The 22,706-nt window shown below is 40.8% G+C and overlaps 1 long non-coding RNA gene across 1 annotated transcript in view; it reads right to left on the bottom strand.

Annotated features, from left to right (window-relative positions):
* Nucleotides 1–8,284: 8,284 nt before the first annotated feature.
* Nucleotides 8,285–22,706, bottom strand: part of LOC147828423 (uncharacterized) — a 54,725-nt gene continuing 40,303 nt past the window's right edge. Inside the window, exon 5 of the long non-coding RNA XR_015450830.1 lies at nucleotides 8,285–14,243. This is a non-coding gene — a long non-coding RNA (uncharacterized LOC147828423). The remainder of the gene's footprint in view (nucleotides 14,244–22,706) is intronic.

The following is a 22,706-nucleotide window of genomic DNA, read 5'->3' as shown; positions in this document are numbered from 1 at the left end:
GGAAGTGGGAGGGCTAGGAGAAAGGATAGAAGGGAGTGGGATTAATATGAGAAAATGGAAAAATAGGAAGAAAATCTTTGTAAATAGGGAGGAATGGAGGGGTCGAAGGGAGGGCTGGGCAAAGGTGAAAAATAAGAACCAAGAGAGACTATGTAAAGGTGCAAATTTCCAATGATGAATGTCATTATACTGTATACCTAAAATGTATCAATGATTAGAATGAACAATCGATAATGTAAAATAGGAAGAAAAGGTCCAAAGGGGTAGGGGTAGTGGGAGGGGCAGGGGAAAGGAAAGAAGGGAAAGGAAAAATGCTGAGAAATGGAAAAAATGGAAATAAAGTCTTTGTAAATAGGGAAAGGTGGAGGGCATGAAGGGAGGGCTAGGAATGGGGAAAAAATAAGAACCAAGATGCATTATGTAAAGGTACAATTCCTAATGAGAAATGTAATTGTGTTGTATACCTACAATGTACCAATAAAAGAAGTTAATTTTTTTAAAAAAAAGAAAAAATTCAAAGCTACATAAACTGGCAAGTAAACACAAGTCAACAGCGTGGCTCATGCATTCAACAGAATAGTACCTAGCAATGAAAAAGGAGTGATTTATAGGCACACACACAACAGGAATGAGTCTCAAAAGCATTAAGTAACTGACAGAACCAGATATAAAAATAGTTATCTATTGTATAATTACATTTACATGACAATCTGGAGATAACAAACTATAATGATAGAAATCAAATAAATGGTTTCCAGGGGCTGGAGCTTGGTAGGGGGAATTGATCACAAAGACACAGGAGAGAATGTCTTGAGATAACGTCTAGAAGGTGATGGTAATTGTATATCTCAAAGTGTATTTCTCAAAGCTCAAAAGATGACACAGAAGGTGAAATTTTCAATATGAAAAATAAACAATCTTCAAAGTGAGTTAAAGTAAACTTTGATGGAGAACTAAATGGTGATAATATTATAATTTTCAAATTCTAGATGAATAATCTCAAGCTTAAAAAGTCTAAGGGATCTGCTCAAAACCACCCAGGTGATAAGCAGCAGAGATGGAATTTAAATCCAGATCAATGGAGCCTCATCCTGAGCTCCTTTGTGATGTTGCATTTTCTATGTAATATAAGTACTTTTATGACTTTTTCTCATTAGCAATATATTGTGAGAGAGAATTTAAACTTTCATTGTGTCCTTCTGAGGGACCATATAAGGTCTGTTAGTCTAATGATAAAAGTTACTGAAAATCAGATTTTTACCTCAATTAAGTTAAGCTAAAGAAAAAAAAAGCCTACTTGAACAACAAAAATTTTTGTGAATGGGCTGTTTACTGGTAATATTCAGATAAAATCCAATGGGCCAGAGAAAGTAAGAGCTAAAGAGGTGGTTAAGGTATTTAAAGATTAGGTGTGTGGCTGCAACAACTGGTTTCTTCATGTCCAGCCACCACTCTTACTCAACAAAGAGGGGAAAGATATACATTGTATCTGCTAATGTAAATTACATTTCTAAGGTCTGTGAAGACCACAAAAAATGAAAAAAAATGCAACTCCTAACCTGAAGACACATATGATAAAATATTAAATAATCTATACCTATAGAAAGTGATTGCATGTATTATATGTTTTAAACACAAATCCATTGCATAACAGAGTGAGGTATATTTCTTTATGAAGCTCATAAAAAGATAAAAAACAATCATTATCTTCTCAATCAACAGCATAAAGTACTTTGCACAAATTATGATAGACAGGAAAAATATACACATAATGTCTACTGATTAAAATTAAGCTAATTTAATTAATCAGAGATTGAACATAATTCCTTTTCTTATCTTTTAGGAATTTAAATTTAAACTGTCATGCTAGGGTGGTAGGATTAGGTAATTTGAACCTTTTGTGTGATTGTAAAGTATTTTAATTTTAAAGTCTTAAAGATAAAGAAATGCAGCTAATTATTGTGTGTACAAGAAGAATATAAACATCTACTGGGCTGGGATTCAATTAGAGCCCCTGAACTCAAGGGCAGAATTTAGTCCAGATCATTTGAAAATAACAGCACCCTCCCTTATAATTATAAGATCAATGACTGACAAGATAATTAGTGTATCTGGTAATCAAGGTAACAGCTTTTGGAGATTTAATTAGAATATATTCTGTTGCCAGGAATACATGCCAAAGGTGCTAAACTAATTTTCTATACTTAAAGATGTTGCCTGAATCATAAGAAACTGATATGAATAAGCTGTCTTCTTTACTTAACAAACAGTAGGAGGCAATGAATAAATCAATACTGCTCACACTTGCATTATAAATATAATTTTAGAACACAGGACAAAGCAGCTATCCTTTTAGGAAGAATGTTGATTTGAATACCTAAAACCCAACTAACTGCCTGACTTGTACTATTCATTTGATCTTACTTGTATGTGTGTATTGGAGAAAAACTCAGGATATTTCCAAATAAAAACAGTGAGGTTCTCACCAAGGAAAATGTCTGTTTGTGGCAGCTTAGTCTGGATTGAAATCCTTGCTGTGGCCTGTAGACCTTTGACAATTTTTGTAGTGGGTACCTGTTGCTTTTGCCAGCATACTATTCCTTTGGGTCATGGTGCCTTTGTTTTTCTTTGGAGAATCCTTACACCCTAATCATATGGAGTATTGATGGGGCTATAAATTATTGCTTTATTCCATTTCATATTTGTGATGATGCTAAGACCTCAACTTCTCAGGCCCAGAGCCATTCTAGGCACTCTTACTTGCAGCTCTCTCCTTGCTTCTAGCTGTGCAGATCCCAAAGGTAGCTGGCCACTTTCAAATCCTCTACCTTCACCTCCACCACTCGAAATGCCCCAAGACTCTCAGCTCAGATCTGGACCTATCCATGTCTAAGCCTTCATGAGAAAAGAAGTGCAGGGCCAACATGGAGAACATTATTTCCTGATCCCACACTGACAATGCTCTGTTGCTTTCAGTGAAAATCTCTCTTCTACCCATGTGTGTATAGTTGTGACCTGCTGCTCAAATAAGACAGTTATACAGTATGACAGCAGAAAATTTCCCCTTTTTTGGTGCTATTTTTATAAATAAGACCACTCATGAGATAAAACAGTTAGATCCAAGTAAGACACTAGCCTTGCCTGAAAGCTACAGATGTATATTTAGGCCAAAAAGAAAAGATGCTGGTTTCCTAGTGTGCAACATTTATATTTAGTGGATGGTACCAACTCTATTAAACCTAACACTGTCCCTGGAGCTTGCCTTTCTCAACAGACTGACCTGAAGACTATAAAATACATGACTGGATAAATAAACAAGCATACCTAATGGTAAGGCAAATATTTGTGGATAGTACAAATTCACTGTTATATGTAATTCAGTCCATGAAAACTCCCTATCTATTCTTGCTGAAGAAGATTGACTTATTGATAACCATTCCCTTATGATCTCTTTCAAGATGATCAACAGTTAACAATAAAGGTTATTGTAGTAGACATTGAAATAATTACCACAAAAATAAGGACATACTACTGTAAACAACTTTATGCCTACCAATTTAATAACCAGATGAAATGGAGCAATTCCTTGAAAGATACAGTCTACTTAAATTCACACAAAATGAAACAGATAATCTGAACATGCCAAGATCTATTAAAGAATTGTACCAATAATTAATAAACCCCCAAAATAAAAAGAATCAGGCCCAGATATGTTCACAGGTGAAATCCACCAAATACTTAAGGAAGAAATTTTATCAATTCTCTACAATCTCTTCCTAAAGATAACAGTAAAAGAAATATTTCCTAACTTGTTCTTTGAGGACAGAATTGTCCTAATAAGCAAAAACAGGAAAAGATAAGAAAATATAAACCAATATCTTTCTTGAACATATTTGCAAAAATCCCCAATACTGTGTTCTCTGCAATTATATAGAGGTAGGGTAAAATACCATTTTGAATTTAGGTTTTTTTTAAGTTGTTTCCTAAGTATATAGTAAATCCTTGCAACAGGAATTCAAAAGTAGACTCTGTTGTTGTTTCACTAAAGCCTAAAAACCAAATAATGGTCCTGAACTACTCCTGCATTCTAAAGTGGACTGTGAGAATTTGTACATGAGATAGGTAAAGGAAACACCAAACACTGATTATTTTTATCCTTAACCTATCATCCACTTTGAATGCATAAAAATGCCAAAGCTGAAGTAGTCCAGAGGAAAGACTTTCTGGTGACAGCTGTCAGTGTCCATGTGACTGACCACCTCCCATTCCCAGGAAGATGGAAAGAGGATATAATTCCCCTTCCCTCACCCCAAGACAAGCAGTAGAGTTTCAAGAAAACCTGATATTTGGTCCCTTTTGGCTTAAAGACAGCACAAACGGTAAAAGCAAGAAGTTATGGCTTGGCCTAGAATGGTAAAGCAAAGTCAGACGGTTACACTGGGAACCAACATCAGTTCTATCCATCATTCAACTAGCATGAGTTTTTTGTGGATTAAACGGACCCTTGGGAGAAAGTTGCTCTGAAGGTAAAGAAGCTCATCTGGATTCAGAATAAAACTCCAATGGATAGATTTATTTTAGGAGAACAAAGTAGATGTTCAGGGCCTGAAATTGTAGTCAGAAATGTAAGAGTATAGTTACTTATTTGGAGGTATGTGTAGGACACAAGTTGGCTTTTAAGGTGTTAGTAATATTTTGTTTCTTCTTCAAATCACTGATTAAACAGTTGGATTTGTTTTATGAAAACAAGTCGATCAACCCTTTTCTGTATGTATCTTATACTATAATTAAAATTATGTAACCATTTTTTAAATTGTTAGATCTTATTAAAATTTCACTCAAGACCATGGAAAAAGCTCATCTATATAACATTTAATGGGAGAGAAACTTCCGGGTAGGCGTGCGACGGCTCTGAGCCCAGAGGAGGTGAGCCCCGCAACCCAGACCCATCCTACGCCCACCCCGCCGCATGTCAAAATGAGAAGACAGGTAAACAAGCCACAGAACCAGACTTCCAGATCACCCACAGCAACTGCAAAGGGAAACGAGACGGAACACTCTGATACTCAACCACCTGGACTCCCTGAACTGGCCACAAAAGGGGACCTGGAAAAAATGAAATCAGAAATAATTTCTCACATAACAGCAAAGATCGTGCCCATAGTGCAAGACATGATTAATAAATCTAGAGAGGATACAGATAAAAAAGTAGAGGAGCTGAGGAACGTGATGGAATCCCAACATAGGAAACAAATGGAATCCATAAAACAGATGCAAACAGATTTCCAGGAGATTAAAAACTCCATTGAAAGTCTATGCAGCAGAATGAGCCAATGTGAAGACAGAATTTCAGATATAGAAGATAAGATTGCAATTAGTGACCAGGAAAAGAAAAAATTCTTTAAAATTGTAAGGGACCACAAGACATCAATCTAGCAGCTGCTAGATGATGCAAAGAAGAATAACATAAGACTGATTGGAGTCAATGAAGAAACAGGAGAGAGTGCAGATGACATAAAAAAATTGTTTACAGAAGTGATGGCAGAAAACTTCCCAAACAGGGGAAAAGAATTTGACATACAGATAAGCGAGGCATATAGGACTCCAACTAGCCTTGATCAAATATTTAAAGGGAGAGTGGAGAATAGAATTAAAATAATTTTATCCTTATACCATACTGCATGAAATCCTATTGATTAAATGATATTTACATTGTACTTCAAACGTATATACCACAAAGAAAAACTTTGTTCTGCAAAGAAATTCAGTCATACAAAAGCCAATGATATTTATGAAATTTATTTCATTAGTATTTGGTCAAAAATGGAAACAGAAACTAACACCAGGATAAACTTTGTGCCTTTCTGGTAGGCAGAACTCTTAAGTTATCCCCTACAACTCTTGCTCATTAAAATCTCTTCCTATGGAGCATGGGCTAAACTTTTAACTGTGTGGGGTATCACTCCCATAAAGTGCTACATTATAGGGCAGAGGCATTTTTCATACATTATTAACTTCATGAGTCAGTTGACCCTGTTTAATCAGATAAGCCTTAAAAAGGAACACTTTCTCTGTATAGTGAGGAGTGGACACCAAGCATGAGAAAAAGTTGCAACTAGGTTCTTGGATTGAGCATGAAGGGGGCCATACAGAAGTAGCCTCTAGAAGCTGGGCACAGCCTAACGCTGGCAGAGAGCAAGACAATAGGGGATCTCAGGTCTTCAGCCACAGAGAGCTGAATTCTCTCTATAGAAATAAGCTTGGAGTCGTGTTTTTCCCTGGAGCCTACAAAAGAGAATTTAGCTCTGCCAACACCTTGATTTTGGCTTTGTGCAACGCTGAGCAGATGTCTCGACTTTGTCCTACTGCACTTCTGACATTAAAAAAAAAAATAGAACTGGTAAATCTGTGATGTTTTAAGCAGTTATGTATGGGATAATTTGTTATGCAGCAATCATAAACTAATACTGCCAAGAACAATAGTGTTACACGTCCAAGGCTAACTTTGACAATGCTGCTTGCCTTCATTTGAATAAACACAGCACCCTCCACCCCCTACCCCCATGATATGTAGGGACTGAACACAGGACTTGCACACTGAGCCACATCCTCAGTCCTATTTTTGTTTTTTTAAGGCAGAGTCTTGCTGAGTCACTCAGTTGTCCAGACCGAGCTCAAATTTACAATCTTTTACCTCAGTCTCCCAGAGTGATGGGTTTATAGCATGTGCCATCATGCCTGGCTAAATGTCTCTCTTTTACTATTCGAAGGTTACCAGATAAGATTATTCAAAAATATGAAGACAGTGTTGTTCTAAAAAGGGTTTCCCACAAATTTCTACCTGTCTTCCTTTATTCTGACACTTGTATGTTGAAATTTATAGTAAGCACCATAAACCTATCAATACATTAGTGATCCTGGTTGTTTAAATCAGAATGGTAGGGATTGCCCCTCAGGAGTTGAAGACACAAAGAATAAACAATGATGCTACATGATAGTGACACTATAAATGTGCTTATGGTAAATAAGAATTTTCTTCCTAAGAGATTAAAAAACTGGTTCTTAGGGATGAAATTTGATGTCTGTTAGTAAATATGTAATTTTCACATGTCCATGTTGTGAACTTCAGCATCGCTATCACTTGTGCTGAACAATCTTCTAGTTTTTGTTAAATTGCTTTATCAGAGGGTCCTTATTGAAAATCCAGAAGCAGAGTCACTTTTTAAAAGCTTATGAAAACATATTTCTTTTATTCAACATCAAGCTGTAGCATGCAAGCAATGATTAGAAAAATCATTTCATGTTTCAGAGTCTTGCACCAAATTTCTCTGTTCACCTAACACTGCTCTTAACTTACCCTTATGACAAAGCCTGGTGGGTATAGAGCCAAATTAGGAATACCTGAGACTTAGTTTTCTCATTTTTCTAAAAAGAAAATAATTCCCTTGATGAGTCATAATGAGGATGATAATTTCCTTAAGCATCATGATGAAGATTACTTAACAAATTTATACCTTATTATTGTTTTGACTAACTATATACTGCCTGTTCTTATTAATATTTATAGGGCAGAGGTATCTGGTAGAATTTAATTGTTTAAATCTCTCCAGCTCATGCCAGATTTCACCAAAAGTTCAATAATGCTTATTAAATATTTTCTCTCCATGTTATTTATACTGAGCTCTGTTGCTTTTTTGCCAGTAGTCCTTTATCATCATTAAGGAATTAATACTGTACTACTGAAGTCACCAGTCTGAATTTAGAACATTCCATGAAGACTTATAACTGAAAATAGACCTAAAAACATAATTTAGTATCAATCCCCTAGTTGTTAATAGGAATATGTAGCACTTTTATAAGGGATTTTATTAGTCCAGGCCATAGGAACCATATTATATTAATAACTACTCTGTGTTTCAGTTGCAATAAACTCTTTATGCCAAATTTTGCTCATAGTGATCACTGTAATAACAATATGGTAGTGTTCATTTTCCTGGTTCTACAGTGTCTAGCCAGTGTCCATTTTTTCACATGAAAACCATATTATTTGTGCTCTACTCAAGAGTCTCAACTAGGCCACTCAGTATTCAAAGCAAACTCTATGATTTATTCTAAATGTGACAGCATAGGTTTAGAAGTGGGTAGCCACCACACAAGCAATCTGCTGATTAGTGCAAGTATGCATATCAGAAGCCAGCAAACTCCAATTTGCATTGAATGCCAGCTGCATAACAACTTATCAGAGAAGCCCAGACAGGAGGGAAAAGAAATATCCCTTCCTTAATTATGAGCATGTGTATGCAGGTGCAAACCTGCATTAATAAGACTGAACATTCTAGATAATAAATGAATGCTATTAAGATTCATTACATATTTCTAATATGCATATTAATGCCTCTTACTGGTAATATGTTAGATCCCAAGCTCCAAGTCTGTGGCGACAAAGTTCAGTGAGAATAGAAATGAAGTCTGGCCAAGAATGTCAGGGATGTTATTCCTATAAAGCTTTACAACATTTTAGTTATTGTACATGTTAATTCAGGATTAATGCTCAGCAATCTTGATTATTGCTTGGGAAAAAAACTTTCTATTGTTGACATAGAAATCTAAATTTCTTGTAATAATATCAAAAATGAAAATTGGATAAAGGGAAAAGTAAATAGGTGAAGGCCTACTTTGGCCTAATGCCTATTGTTTGGTGAAAATATTCAGTTTGAATGATCGTATACAACACCTGCACTGTCCACAGTATAGTGACTTTATACTTGATTTATTCATTTATGCTATGTGACTGGTTCCTAAAGGCACTGAAGTTTGAAACTTCAGTTCTAAAGGAAGATCTGTGTGAGAAACCAAATAGTTCAAGAGAAATGTACCAGGCAAATAAATGTGACCCTGACAAAGCATAAATGCAGGATTTATTTTACCTAGGACACCATAAATACTATAATGATGTGGGTAAAGCAAACAGAATTTCATTCATCTATTCATTCAATAATTCATTCAGATAATAAATATGTATTTGACAGGATATTGTGGTTGAGTTATAACAATAAGCAATAATACTACCTCCAGAGATTATTGTAAGGATTCAATTTGATAGTACATATGCAGTGGCACAACTTTAGTCTTTATAGCTTCCCTTAGCTGCCACCATTTTCATTTATTTTGTCCAACACCCACCTTGCCACATATTCCCTTTTAATTACTTTAAAGTTTAGACAACTAAGGAGTGAGCTAGTAATAAACTGCCAAAAATCTACAGCTAGAAAAGGACCAGCAAAGATGAAAAGCCATCTGTAAAACTGCAAAGCTCTCAATTCCCTTGATAAACACATTGCCTCACTTTTAATCTCTTTCCTATAGTCTTCTTTCATCCACACAAATCTGCAAGACTAAATCATTTTTTGACCCACTCCTTCAAAACTTTCATATGCTTTACTTACTTCATTTTGGCTCCCTGAGTGATTAAAATATTTGGTGGCATAAAGCTACACTATTTCAGATAAATAGTACATATCACTGTGAAGAGTAATTGTGAAGAGTAATTTAAAAATTATTTGTATCATTAAAATATGCACTACAAATCACCTTCTAAATGGATTTCAACTAATTAAACATCCGTTCTCTGTAGTAGTATCATCCAGAAGTGACTGTTAAATAATGCATTTTTGTTGTGCAAATATGAATACCAAAGGGATTCACAAGATAATTCTTATATTTAAGAAAGATTAGGACCTTTTCATCTTCAAAGAAAGTATATGTTGCAATGAGTTTTATTCTAAAGACACATCTATTTTATTGAGTACAAATAGTCTTAAATTAGTATTGCTTAGTGTCTAAGCCAAAATGTAACTATACTGAATATATTATTAGATCTAAGAGACATGACATAAGAATTTAAATCTATATTTATGCCACATCAAGAAAATTAAACCCAATTCTATACCACTAAATGATTGATATAATCGAAGATTTTTTTCCCATGGAACAATTAAACAATAAGTGAAAATACTTTTTATTATGTTAATTATCATAAAATTCTATCTTCAGAGCACAGCTTGAGTAAGTTTCTAAAGCAAAATAATCATAAATATCTCTATGTATCTATCTATCTATCTAAATTTGCCAGGCTCTTATGTGTTAATTCTATTCCCATCCTTATAAATTTAAAATTTAACCAAAGCATTGACTGAACACTCTGAATGACCTAATTAAACTATTTGATTACTAGAAACCTTCACCACATTGCATTTGCTGCTTATTCTAATCATCCTTGGAATCTCAACATCAAAGATGGTAAGCTGGAAGGTGACATGGGCAAGACCAAAAACAAGTAAAAATAAAAAATGGATAAACACATCTATTGTGCTTCATTTTTAACATAAAGCAGGGATCTCATGTATGAAACTAAATAAAGGCTTCCAAATGATCCTATGTGGTCTCTGGAACCTCAGCCACAATTTGCATTGTCCTAATCTATGATCTTCACAGAGTTTCTACCTAAATAACTCTCAACTGGCTGAATGGCTGTATCAAGACAGAGTCCAGATTTGGTTTTCCATATGAAGGAAAGAAAACCACTATTCTTAAGGCATTCTGATTTTTGTTTTGTTTTGTTTTGTTTGGTAAGTGGGATCGAACTCGGGTCCTTAGGCCACAGAACCACTGAGCTAAATCCCCGGCCCAAGGAGTTCTGTTTTAACAAAGATCTTCCCATCACTGCTGTGCTCAAGATACAATAAATGTACTGATCCACATTTGCATATTCATGACAGCCAGAGTCAGAACACTCAAAAAGCCTCTGGCCTCTGAGTCTATTCCCAGAGGCTCTCCTCCAGCAATCCATGTCCTCTGGTCTCTCTATCACTTGGTATGTGCACTGATGTCAGTGCCCTTCCTACATAAGCCTTCCCAGATCAAGCTAGATACTATACCTTATCCAAGATGCTTGAGGTGATTTAGTTACACAAAAATGGATGTAATGATACACTTATTTATTCAGCAACTCAACAAATCTAGGCTAAGCATCCATTCTGTGCCAGGCTCTGTGCTGGACACTAGAGAAATATCACCATGGTAAGCTTCATAAGTAGAGTGGTAGGAAAGAGTGACCTTTGTTCAGTCATGCACAAGCTCACCTTGCTGCATTTTAAAAGAATACTATATTATGTAGGTGGTTAACCTAAATGAATAGGTCCCAGCTGAAGATCTTTATTTCCATCAAAACAAAGGAAGGACTATTCCAGAGACAACTTGCCATAATTGAAAGAACAAGAAAATGAGGTGCACATTACTCTTTTATGTGACTGACCACAAGCTGTAGCTCAAATATTCGGATTCTGGGTATTAGAATGTGGACAACACCTTACCCTAAAAGGAGACCTGTTGAGTCATGTGACCCCAGCCACAGGAAGCTATAAGGTTCTTATTGAAAGGGAGGTATATCTCAAGACAGTCTGGAAGAACATGTTCAAGTCAGAGTTCCCAGGGGTTTTACAAAGCACTTATTGGATGTGTTGGGTGAAGGAGCCAATATCTGTACTTTGCAGAGGGCAACAATGCTGAATTTCAAGGCTCCAACCAATTTAAGACTCTCTTTAGTATACCTTCTCCCTTTTTCACCCTGGAAGACCTAGGGATGATGTTTGGAGTTGCAAGAAAGAATGAAAGAGCAAAATTAATCCTGACCTCATGGTACAATAGCCCTAAGCCAGCAGGAAGTGAGAATCTGTGAATACATTATGGGATTGATATCCTAATTTAGATAATACCAAAACTTTTACTGCCCCAACTTTGTTGGGGGCCATTCTATATAATTTTGGGGAAAAAATCATTTCTCAATTAAATTATGATTAGGGCTACCTGAGGCCCATGGTGCTGTGCAAGGGCAAGATTACATCAGCTGAAGACAGCCTGGTTCCTTAAGAACCAAGGAGTAATACAAAAGGAGAAAAGTTTCACCTGTTGAGAAACAAATTCCTATCAACTTAACTCGTCCCACCTACTGTTGTAAGAACCTTTTGCTTATCTCTCCATCCTAATCAACATAAGATCCTCATCGACCTGAGATCCTCATCAGAATAAGATCCTCTTCCTCATAGGGTTACCATTGCCCTCTGAGACACCTGTTACTCCCTCCAATTATAAGATCTTTGTGATTTAGGATTTCACTGCCCTCTGAGTCATCTGATATTCCCTATGAACCCAATAAATAGTGGCAAGCTCAGAGTGTCTTTGTCTTTTCCCCGCTCTGAGGCACTGACCTCCCACCCCACCCCCTATACTTTGAAACTATGCAAGTCTCTATTGTCTTTTTCTTTAGCCCTCATCATCTCCCTTTCTAGGTAGTCAGAGGATTGATTGACCTCTGATGCAACATGACTGTCATTAATAAAATGTGACAGTTCTAATATTGGCAAAGTATGATTCTGCCTGCCAGGTAACCAAGGTGTAGGAGAAGGAAGAACCAACACAGTATGCTTGAAGAGTAGGGCTGGAAAATAATTAACCTTTCCTTTTTGTACATCACACGTTTCGGTCTATTCAACAAAGTGGTTACAATCATTTTAGGTATAGTTAGGGCAGCTGTAGCCCAGTTACTGGCTTTGATCTTTTCTGTCCCGAACTTCCTAGGTGCTCGTTTATGTCACCTCCACCACTCCCATACTTCACAGCAACCTGCTCATGCCACAAACACTCCTAATTATTCAAAGCCTCTCTAACTCTCTGAACACATTAACTAGCATTGGATTGACACCTTCTGTGTTGTTCAGCAGTTGTTACATTGGCTTCTAAATTATTTCAGCTTGGCATTACAGAGATAATCTCACTAATGGAAAGTTGTGTATTTACAATATTAGAACCGCTGTCTTGTTATTTTTTCATTACTACTGTATTTTCTGAGTCTCCCTCATTACCATGTGTATTGTTTCATTATTTACATTTTGAATGCTATTATCTCTAAGGCTGTCAGCAGAAGCATTCTGAGATAATGACTCTGTGGGAAGAGAATTATCTAAATATGGATCTTCCTGTTCATGCTCAAATAAATTATTATCTAACTCTTCTGATGCTTCTACTGGGTCCTCATTAAGACACTCATAGCTTAGGGGAATTGCAGAGTTATCAACTGCCTTTGTCTAAGGGTCTGAAGGTGCAGAGATAGAGAAATCTGAACAAGACAGGAAGTAAAGAACTTATCCATGATAGTGACAGAGGATGTAAAAACATTCAGTGAGATACTTTTTCAGCAGCAATAGCCTTGACAGAGAATAATACCTGAAAGTCTAAAGGTAAAACAATGACCAAAATGAATATGAAATATCTTGGGCTTTTTGTTCTGCTGTGTGTTTTTGCTTTTACTTAGAGATTGTCATTTCAAAAACAAGACCATCCAGGGGACTTTACCAAGGGCCTTGACCTTAACTATATATCTACGTAATCCAAATTTCTACCTTTATCTCTGTCCTCTCTACTGAGCTGGATCTTCAAACTGCAAACTTCAAATTTGACATGTAAGACCCAGATGAGACTTAGCACAAGTAACGCCATCTTGTTACAGGCCCTCCATCTTGTCCCTGTGGGTTTCGAGTTCACTACAGGACACAGAGTTCCCGGGATGTACTTGTTTATCTGTTAAGACACTGAGAATTACCATTGTTTCTGTGTAAGGAACATCCTGTTTGCTAAGTAAAGAACATCTGTAACCCCCCCCCCAACCATCCCCTAACCACAAAAATTCCACTTCTGTAGCTCTGCTTGCTAAGCACCCCTGCAGCCCCTATAAAACCTTCCAATCCCCTGAACTCGGGGACCTCTCTAAGCCTGTTGCTTGGAGAGTGCCATCTGGCCAGACTAATAAATGTCTGTTTTACTTTTCCAACTTGTTGGATGTGTTCCTTCCCGGGTGTTCTTCGCTGCAGTCAGCTCCTCGGAGCGTTTGGTAAGGCTCTTGGTCTTACATTCTGGAGGCACCGCTGGGATCCCTGGGTGTGCTTCACTATAGTCAGCTCCTCGGAGCGTTTGGTAAGGACAGAGGTCTTACATTTGAAGGCCCCAGCGAGATCCCCAGGTAAGGAACCCCAGTTCAGCCAAGACTCTGTGGTGGGATCCAGCAGGAGACTCTCGGGTACAGACCTCAGAAAACCTCCGGAGGTAAGTTTTCGGCCGGTTGCAACCATTTGTTAAGTCAGGAGTGAGGTGGCTGATGGGCCGGGAAGCCTCCCCTGACCCCGAGGTTCCTGACGAGGAAAAAAGGAAGATTTAGTTTCAGTTTATCATGGCACCCATTTGTCTCATCTTTTATGTGTTAGTGTTGTGTCTGTTGTGTGTCTGAATTTACATTCCTTTCAGTCCTCATCAGGAGCAGAGTGATGGGAGGATCCTGCTCTGCTGGGTCCACTCTGCTTGACTGCTTTCTCACTAATTTTAAATTGGCTTTTTCTCCAGAACAAGAAGATGAATACGGGGAAAATTTTTCTCGCAAAAGACTTCGCTCCCTGTGGCAACTGGAATGGCCAGCCTTCAGGGTGGGATGGCCAGCCGAAGGGACTTTTGACCCCAGTATTTGCCGGAAGGTGTAGGGCAAAGTCACCGGTCGCCCTGGCCACCCCGACCAATTTCCCTACATAGACATCTGGGTTCAGGCTTGTGAGGAGCCCTCGGCTTGGCTGCAATGCTGTTCTCTTCAAACAGACACTCACATTTTAGTCGCTGCCCCGAAAGGACCTCCCGGGGACTTAAAACCTGGGCTCCCAAGCTGGTACTCTCATAGGAACCTGACCCCCTGGATCCCTTGGGAGGGCCTCCACCCTATGTGGAACCCTCCACCTCCTCAGATGAATCCTGTTCTAGACCCCGAACTCCTTTCCTTCCTCCATCTGTTCAACCTTCGGCTCCTACCTCTCTCTATCCTCCTCTCCCTGAGGGGCCCCACTCCCCAGACTCGGTGACTTCTTCCCCACACAAGTGAGCTGGGGCTGTGTATGGACCTAGCAAGGTCCCCATGGGGGAAACTAGTTCAGCTCCTCTCTTGCCCCTTCAGGAGACTGAGCAAGGTCAGTATGTTTATATCCCTTTCACTACCAGTGACTTATACAATTGGAAACACCAGAATCCTCCTTTTTCAGAGAAGCCCCAAGCTCTAATCTCTCTTCTGGAGTCTATCTTTCATACCCATGATCCTACTTGGGATGATTGCCAACAACTCCTCCAGGCCCTTTTTACCTCAGAGGAGAGAGAAAGAATCCAGGGACAAGCTGTAAGGTTGGTATTAGGTGGAGCAGAGGGCCCCCTAGATGAACAGCAGCAGGCCCATATTGAGGCACAACTCCCATCCACCCAACCCCCTTGGCAAGTTAATTCCTCAGGTGGGAGAGAGGCTCTCCAGAACTATCGTCAGCGTCTCCTGGCAGGCCTGAGGGGAGCCGATTGGAAGCCTACCAATTTGAGCAAGGTAAGCAAGGTCCTTCAAGGATCAGAGGAATCTCCTTCTGCCTTCTTGGAGCACCTGTTGGAAGCATACGGTACGTATACTCCAATTGATCCAGATGCCCTTGCAAATCGGCAGGCAATAAATTTGGCATTTGTTACCCAGTCGGCCCCAGACATTAGAAAGAAGCTGCAAAGGCTAGAAGGATTTGAGGGAGAGAATAGAGAAAAGTTAATGATTGTAGCCATGAAGGTGTTTAATGACAGGGATCCCCCGGAAGAGAGGATGACCAAGAGACTGGGAAAAGCAACCATAGCCGCCTTGGCTGATGGAGGATTTGTCCAAAAAGAAAGATCTGAAAACAAAGGAGGGAACAAGGGAAAGATCCGACCCTTATTAGAAAAAGATCAGTGTGCCTACTGCAAGGAAAAGGGCCATTTTAAAAGGGATTGTGAAAAGCTAAAAAGAAAAAGAGAAAAGGAGACCCAAAAGGAAAAAGGTGGAATCCTCTTAGTAGACATAAAAGATTGACAGGGCTAAGGTTCATGGCCGCTCAACCCTAGTGAGCCTATGGTGACTTCAGAGATGGGTGAACAGATGTCCAGTTCCTTGTGAACACTGGCACGGACCACTCTGTCCTGAAGACCCCCTTGGAACCCTCACTTCCTTAAAAACCTCCATTACTGGAGCCACAGGAAACTCGGCCTCCTACCCTTGGACCACTAAACAAACTGTAAATCTAGAAAAAGGCACCGTCACCCATTCCTTCTTAGTTATCCCTGAGTGCCCGTACCCATTGCTGGGAAGAGATTTGCTACAAAAATTGGGAGCTGTTATTTCCTTTGAGCCTGAAGGAGGGACTTTTGAACTCAAGCCACCCTCTGCCATTATGGTAACGGTTCCCCTAGAAGATGAATTTAAATTGCTGAAGGAGGGTGTGGAGCCCCCCAACAGAAATGGGACTACCTTCAGAAAAAGTTTCCCCAAGTATGGGCTGAAACCAATCCACCTGGGCTAGCCAACCACCATGCCCCGGTGGTGGTTCAATTGTTGGCCTCTGCTACCCCCATCTGTGTGTGACAGTACCTCCTCTGGCTGGAGGCCAAGGTGGGGATCTCCAAACACATCCACTGACTCCAGGAAGCCAGCATCTTGGTCCCTTTCCAGTCAGCCTAGAATATACCCCTGCTTCCTGTGAGGAAGCCTGGCACCTCAGACTTCAGACCAGTACAGGATTTGTGGGAGGTAAACAGCCAGGTGGAGACTGTCCACCCAACAGTACCAAACCCCTATACTCTGTTGAGTCTCATCCCTCTTGCTCATGTGTGGTACTCAGTATTAGACCTCAAAGATGCATTTTTCAGCCTGCCCCTAGCACCAGTGAGCCAGCCCCTCTTTGCCTTCGAATGGACTGACCCAGACACTGGGACTACTGGACAGCTGACATGGACCTGGTTGCCACAGGGATTCAAGAACTCCCCCACTCTGTTTGGAGAAGCTCTCAGCAAAGATCTACGAGAGGTAAGGAGAGTTTTTCCCCAAGCAATTATTCTTCAGTATGTAGATGACCTCCTGGTGGCAACTTCGACTGATGAAGAGTGTCTTGCAGCCACCGAGAGCCTCCTGGAAGTCCTCCAAGACCTGGGATATTGGGTGTCTTGAAAAAAAGCTCAGCTCTGTCAGACCAAGGTAACCTACTTGGGCTATATTCTTGAGAAAGGAAAGAGGAGGCAGACAGAATCGAGGGTATCAGCAGTTCTCCAGATTCCTGAGCCAAGCTCAAAGAAACAGGTGCCGGAATTCTTAGGGATGGTTGGGTATTGCAGAATTTGGATTCCTGGCTTCCCTGAGATTGCCAAACCCCTGCACAAACCCACTGTGGGGGGAAATACACCCCTTGAATGGACTGAGGCTTGCCAGCAGGCATTTCAATTGCTCAAGACTGCACTTGCATTGGCACCAGCCCTGGCATTGCCAGACTTAAACAAGCCCTTCACTCTGTATGTAGCAGAGAGAAATGGGGTAGCCAAGGGAGTGATTACTCAGCTTTTGGGACTGTGGAAGCGGCCAGTGGTATACCTCTCAAAGAAACTAGACCCAGTGGCCCGAGGGTGGCCTACCTGTCTGAGGACAGTAGCAGCAGCTGCCACTCTAACCCGAGAGGTTGAGAAACTGACATTTGGACAGGATTTGACTTTAATCACTCCCCATGCCATTGAGCCCTTGTTGAATAGCTCGCCTAGCAAATGGCTGTCTAATGCCAGACTGTTACAATATCAAGGACTCTTGTTAGAACAGCCATGCATTAAGTTTGCCCCCACCACTAGCCTCAATCTGGCCACTCTACTCCTGGAATCTGATGAACAGATGCCCATCCATGATTGCCTCAAGACTCTTGAAAACTTGAGGGGAGGGTGTCTGGATTTAATGGACCAGGCTCTCCCCCATGCAGAGACAGCACTCTACACTGATGGGTGCAGTTTTGTGCATGATGGAGTGCGTTATGCTGGGGTGGCAGTGGTCAACCAGGACCAGCAGGTGGAATGGGAGCAGGGGCTACCCCAAGGGACATCAGCACAGAGGGCTGAGCTGATTGCTTTGACTAAGGCTCTGGAACTGGAGAAAGGCAAAAGGATAAATATTTTCACTGACAGCCATTATGCTTTTGCCACCACCCATGTGCACAGGGAGATTTATCAGAACCGAGGGCTGCTGACTTCTGAAGGAAAGGAAATTAAAAACAAGACTGAGATATTGGCATTGTTACAAGCCATCTGGTTGCCCCAAGAGATTGCCATCATCCATTGCCATGGGCACCAAAAGGGGTCTAGCCCCGAGATGATTGGTAATAATGCTGCTGATCAGGCAGCAAAACAAGCTGCCCAAAAATCAGTGGGGAAACAAATGGTTCTGCTTCCCATGCCAGTACTCCCAGAAAAACCTGAATACACAGATAAAGAAGTAACAGAAGTAAACAGGAAACACTGGACTCAAGGTAAACATGGGTGGTGGATGACTGATGATGGAAAGGTGGTGCTCCCAGCTGCTGTAGCAGACATGTTGCTGTGCAAACTGCATGAGTCCACCCACCTTGGTGAGAAAAGGATGGCTACCTTGTGACCCCATTTCATCAACGAGGGATTGGTCCAAAAGGCCCAGGACATAGTGAGACAGTGCCCCACCTGCCTCAAGGTAAATGCAATCTGGGGGACCCCCCGGGGTCCAACACAGAGGATTAACCCCAGGAGAACATTGGGAATTGGACTTTACTAAAATGAAACCTGGCATGTATGGGTATAAATATTTACTAGTTTTTGTGGATACCTTTTCAGGATGGATAAAAGCATACCCCACTAAGAGAGAGACAGCTAAAGTAACCATCAAAAAGCTCTTGACAGAAATAGTTCCTCATTTTGGCTTGCCCCTAGCCCTGGGGTCTGACAATGGCCCAGGCTTCATGGCTAAAATATCTAAATTGATTGGTAAAGCTCTAGGGATAAAATGGAATTTACATTGTGCCTATAGGCCTCAGAGTTCAGGGCAAGTAGAAAGAGGGAATCAAACTTTAAAGGAGGCCCTGACTAAATTATGCCTGGAGACTAAACTAGGTTGGGTAGAGCTTCTCCCCTTTGCTCTTCTTCGCACTAGGTGCACTCCTAAGCTGCCCTTCAATCTGTCACCCTTCCAGATCATTTATGGACAATCTCCCCCGATTGTCCCCCTGGTTGATTTGGAGTTGGGGGAAAAGCTTTCCCACCTCCAGCTCTTTAAGTCTTTAAAGACTGTCCATCGGCCTCAGTCAAAATTACATGATAAATTGAGAAAGACCATGCCTAACCCCAACAAGAAACCTCTACAATCCTTGCCTTATAAGCCAGGAGATTTGGTTTTTATCCACAGGTTCAACTCCAAGGCCCTGGAACCCCATTGGAAGGGACCGTTTCCCCTTGTCCTGGTGACTCCCTTGGTGGTGAAGGTAGCTGGACACTCTGCCTGGATCCACCACAGCCATTTGAAGGTGGCACCCCCTGAGGAAGCGATGTCAACACTTTGTTTCGGTCGATCCGCCATGTCGACCGAAACAAAGAAGACCCCCTCAAGATAAGATTAATCAAGGACTGAGATGGCTAATGTGGGGATTTGTAGGAACCTTGGTCCTGTCTGCTCGGGTACAAGGAGATGTTCAACAGCTGGCGCCTTCCAGCCAAGCCCCCCAAAACTGGACATGGTCTCTCAAAAATTCACTTACTGGAGCCCTGATTGCCATTGTCACAACAGACAGCTCATCTTCCAGGTTGACTTGTGTGATATAGGTCTGGTTACTGGGACTGTGGGAGTGTCTGACATTCCAGGACCATGTTCAGATCCCCCTTCAACCCCTGGGGGAAAATGGGGATGGTCTACACTTAACAGAGAAAGGGGTCTCCAGACCATAGATATTTATGCATGTCCTATAGGTAAAGACCCAAAATGTAATGGGGGGGCCAGGATACCACTGTTACTATTGGGGCTGTGAGTCCATAGCCCCATGGAAAAATAATGACCAGTATTTAGCCTCGGAGCAGCAAACAGCTAGTAGCTCATCCTCCCTGGGACATTGTAACCCCATTCGGTTAATGCTAAAACAATGACAAAATCCATACAAAGAATGGGGGGAAGGTAAATCTTGGACAGTGACAACAAATACAAATTGACAAGACCTAATGACAGACATCATCATTCAGCGAAGTCTGGTAGTGACACCACCCAAACCAGTGGGAAACCTTTATAAGATATTGAGCCCCCAAAAAGACAGTGGTCAACCCCACAGGCACCAAGGAAATTCCACTTCCTCACCGCTGAAAAAGAAAACACGCACTCACCCCGCTGGCTGCCTGGGTAACACTCTACCCAACAAGGTGCTCGTAACTGCCCCAGAGTCGCCAATCCAACCATACTTAAAAATGCTGGATGCTATGTTTATGGTGTTAAATGGATGAAACAATAATGTTACTAATGAATGTTGGATGTGTCTAAACCCAAAGCCCCCATATTATATAGAAATAACAATCAATGGAACTTACACTAAAACCAGCCAAGATGGGTGTGATTGGAAACAGACAAGGTTGTCAATAGGGGATATACATGGAAGAGGGTCATGCATTAAAAACCTTAAGGTCACCTCATCTTACTTGGACAGTGCTTGATTTTAACAAACAGCTTCTACAGAACCTGATAAGTACCTAAGGACAAAAAACAACTCATGGTGGGCATGCACAGGAGGCATAACCCCTTGCCTCTCTGTTGCTATCCTACAAAGGGAGCCCGAGGTTTGTGTGCTGGTCCATATCTTGCCCCAGGTATTTATATATGGTGGAGAACAGGAATGGGAATATTTGACCAGAAAAGTCCACCCTATAAAACTAAAGCGTCATCCTGCCCTCATCCCAGTACTGGCTATAGGAGGGATTGCAGGATCCACAGCCCTAGGAACAACAGCATTGGAAGTACAAGATGCCAACTTTAAGGCCCTAATTCAACAGGTAAAGATAGACTTGGGCCTGATCACTAAATCAGTATCTCATCTAGAAAAACAAGTGGACTCCTTGGTGGAAATGGTCCTCCAGAACCACTGAGGTCTCAATCTCCTGTTCATGAAAGAAGGCGGGCTGTGTGCAGCCTTAGGAGGACAGTGCTGTTACTATGCCAATAAATCAGGAGTTATTCGAGACACCCTGGCTACAGTGAACAAACATCTACAAAAAAAATATGACAGATTAAAAAAAAATTCTGGGTGGTATCAGTCTTTGTTTAACTGGTCTCCCTGGTTGACTACCCTTGTTTCTGCCCTTGCCGGACCCCTGTTAATCCTGTTACTAGCTTTGACTCTCAGCCTATGCATTATTAATAAACTTATGGCCTAAGTAAGGGCCCGGGTAGGATCTGTTCACCTAATGGTTCTAAACCAACAGGCTAGGTACTGTCCAGTACCTCTTGATAAAGAAAGCAGCATGTAAGATTACTTGCTTGCATAAAATCAATGGGGAATGTAAGACCCAGATGAGACTTAGCACAAGTAACACCATCTTGTTACAGGCCCTCCATCTTGTCCCTGTGGGTTTCGAGTTCACTACAGGACACAGAGTTCCCGGGATGTACTTGTTTATCTGTTAAGACACTGGGAATGTACCATTGTTTCTGTATAAGGACCATCCTGTTTGCTAAGTAAAGAACATCTGCAACCCCTCCAACCATCCCCTAACCACAAAAATTCCACTTCTGTAGTTCTGCTTGCTAAGCACCCCTGCAGCCCCTATAAAACCTTCCAATCCCCTGAACTCAGGGACCTCTCTAAGCCTGTTGCTTGGAGAGTGCCGTCTGGCCAGACTAATAAAGGTCTGTTTTACTTTTCCAACTTGTCGGGTGTGTTCCTTCCTGGGTGTTCTTCACTGCAGTCAGCTCCTCAGAGCATTTGGTAAGGCCCTCGGTCTTACAGACATCTACACTTGGTTGTCCATTGGCATCACAAACTTCACATGACTAATACAAATTCCTTTCATCCCTCAGATATCTTTTTGTTCCCTATCTCCTTTGTCATCCAGTTTCATATGTCACCATTGTATACTCCACTGCTCAAGCAAAACCTGCTAAATTTCCTGATTCCTCTCTTACTCTTCACATATGATGTATTGTCAAGTCCTGTGGATTTATCTGCAAAATCCATTCTGAACCAAAGACTTCTCCCTAACTCCACTGCAACCACCTTTCCCCAGAAAAGCATCATCCCTTAGCAGGAATCACCTCCCACAAGAGAGACCAACTTTCATTCTCTATCTTTTCCCCCACAGCACCCAGAGAGAACTCTATAAAATATGTATTCACTTAGAACACTCTCCTGCTCCAAATCCCCAGTGGCGTCTCTTGACACTTGGAACCTCTCTACCTCTAGGAGTACAACTCCTCCACTCTCTCCAGCCTTGCTAGCATTCTAGACCACTCCTACCTCAAGCACCCTGGCCGTGCTGACCCTTTCATCCAGAATATCGTGCTTCCAGACCTGCCAATAGAAGACGGCTGCTTTTCTCATTCAGGTTTCACTTCATCTCTCCAGAGAGCCTTCTTGATGCTCTAGGTGCTCTCCCTCACATTTAATATTATTTCTGAAGCCATTATTTGCTTATTTATAATGTTTTATTGCTTTAGACTATAAGTTACATGGAATCTTGTTTCTCTTCTTCTTCCCTGTGTATGTAGGCTGAAGAATACTATGTCCTTAGAACATAGCAGCTGTTCA

This window comes from Heterocephalus glaber, unplaced genomic scaffold (assembly GCF_053883595.1).
Source record: "Heterocephalus glaber isolate CG9 unplaced genomic scaffold, H.glaber_assembly_v1.0 deba00001097, whole genome shotgun sequence".
NCBI classification, from domain to species: Eukaryota; Metazoa; Chordata; class Mammalia; order Rodentia; family Bathyergidae; genus Heterocephalus; species Heterocephalus glaber.
This window is presented reverse-complemented; position numbering and strand designations above follow the sequence as displayed.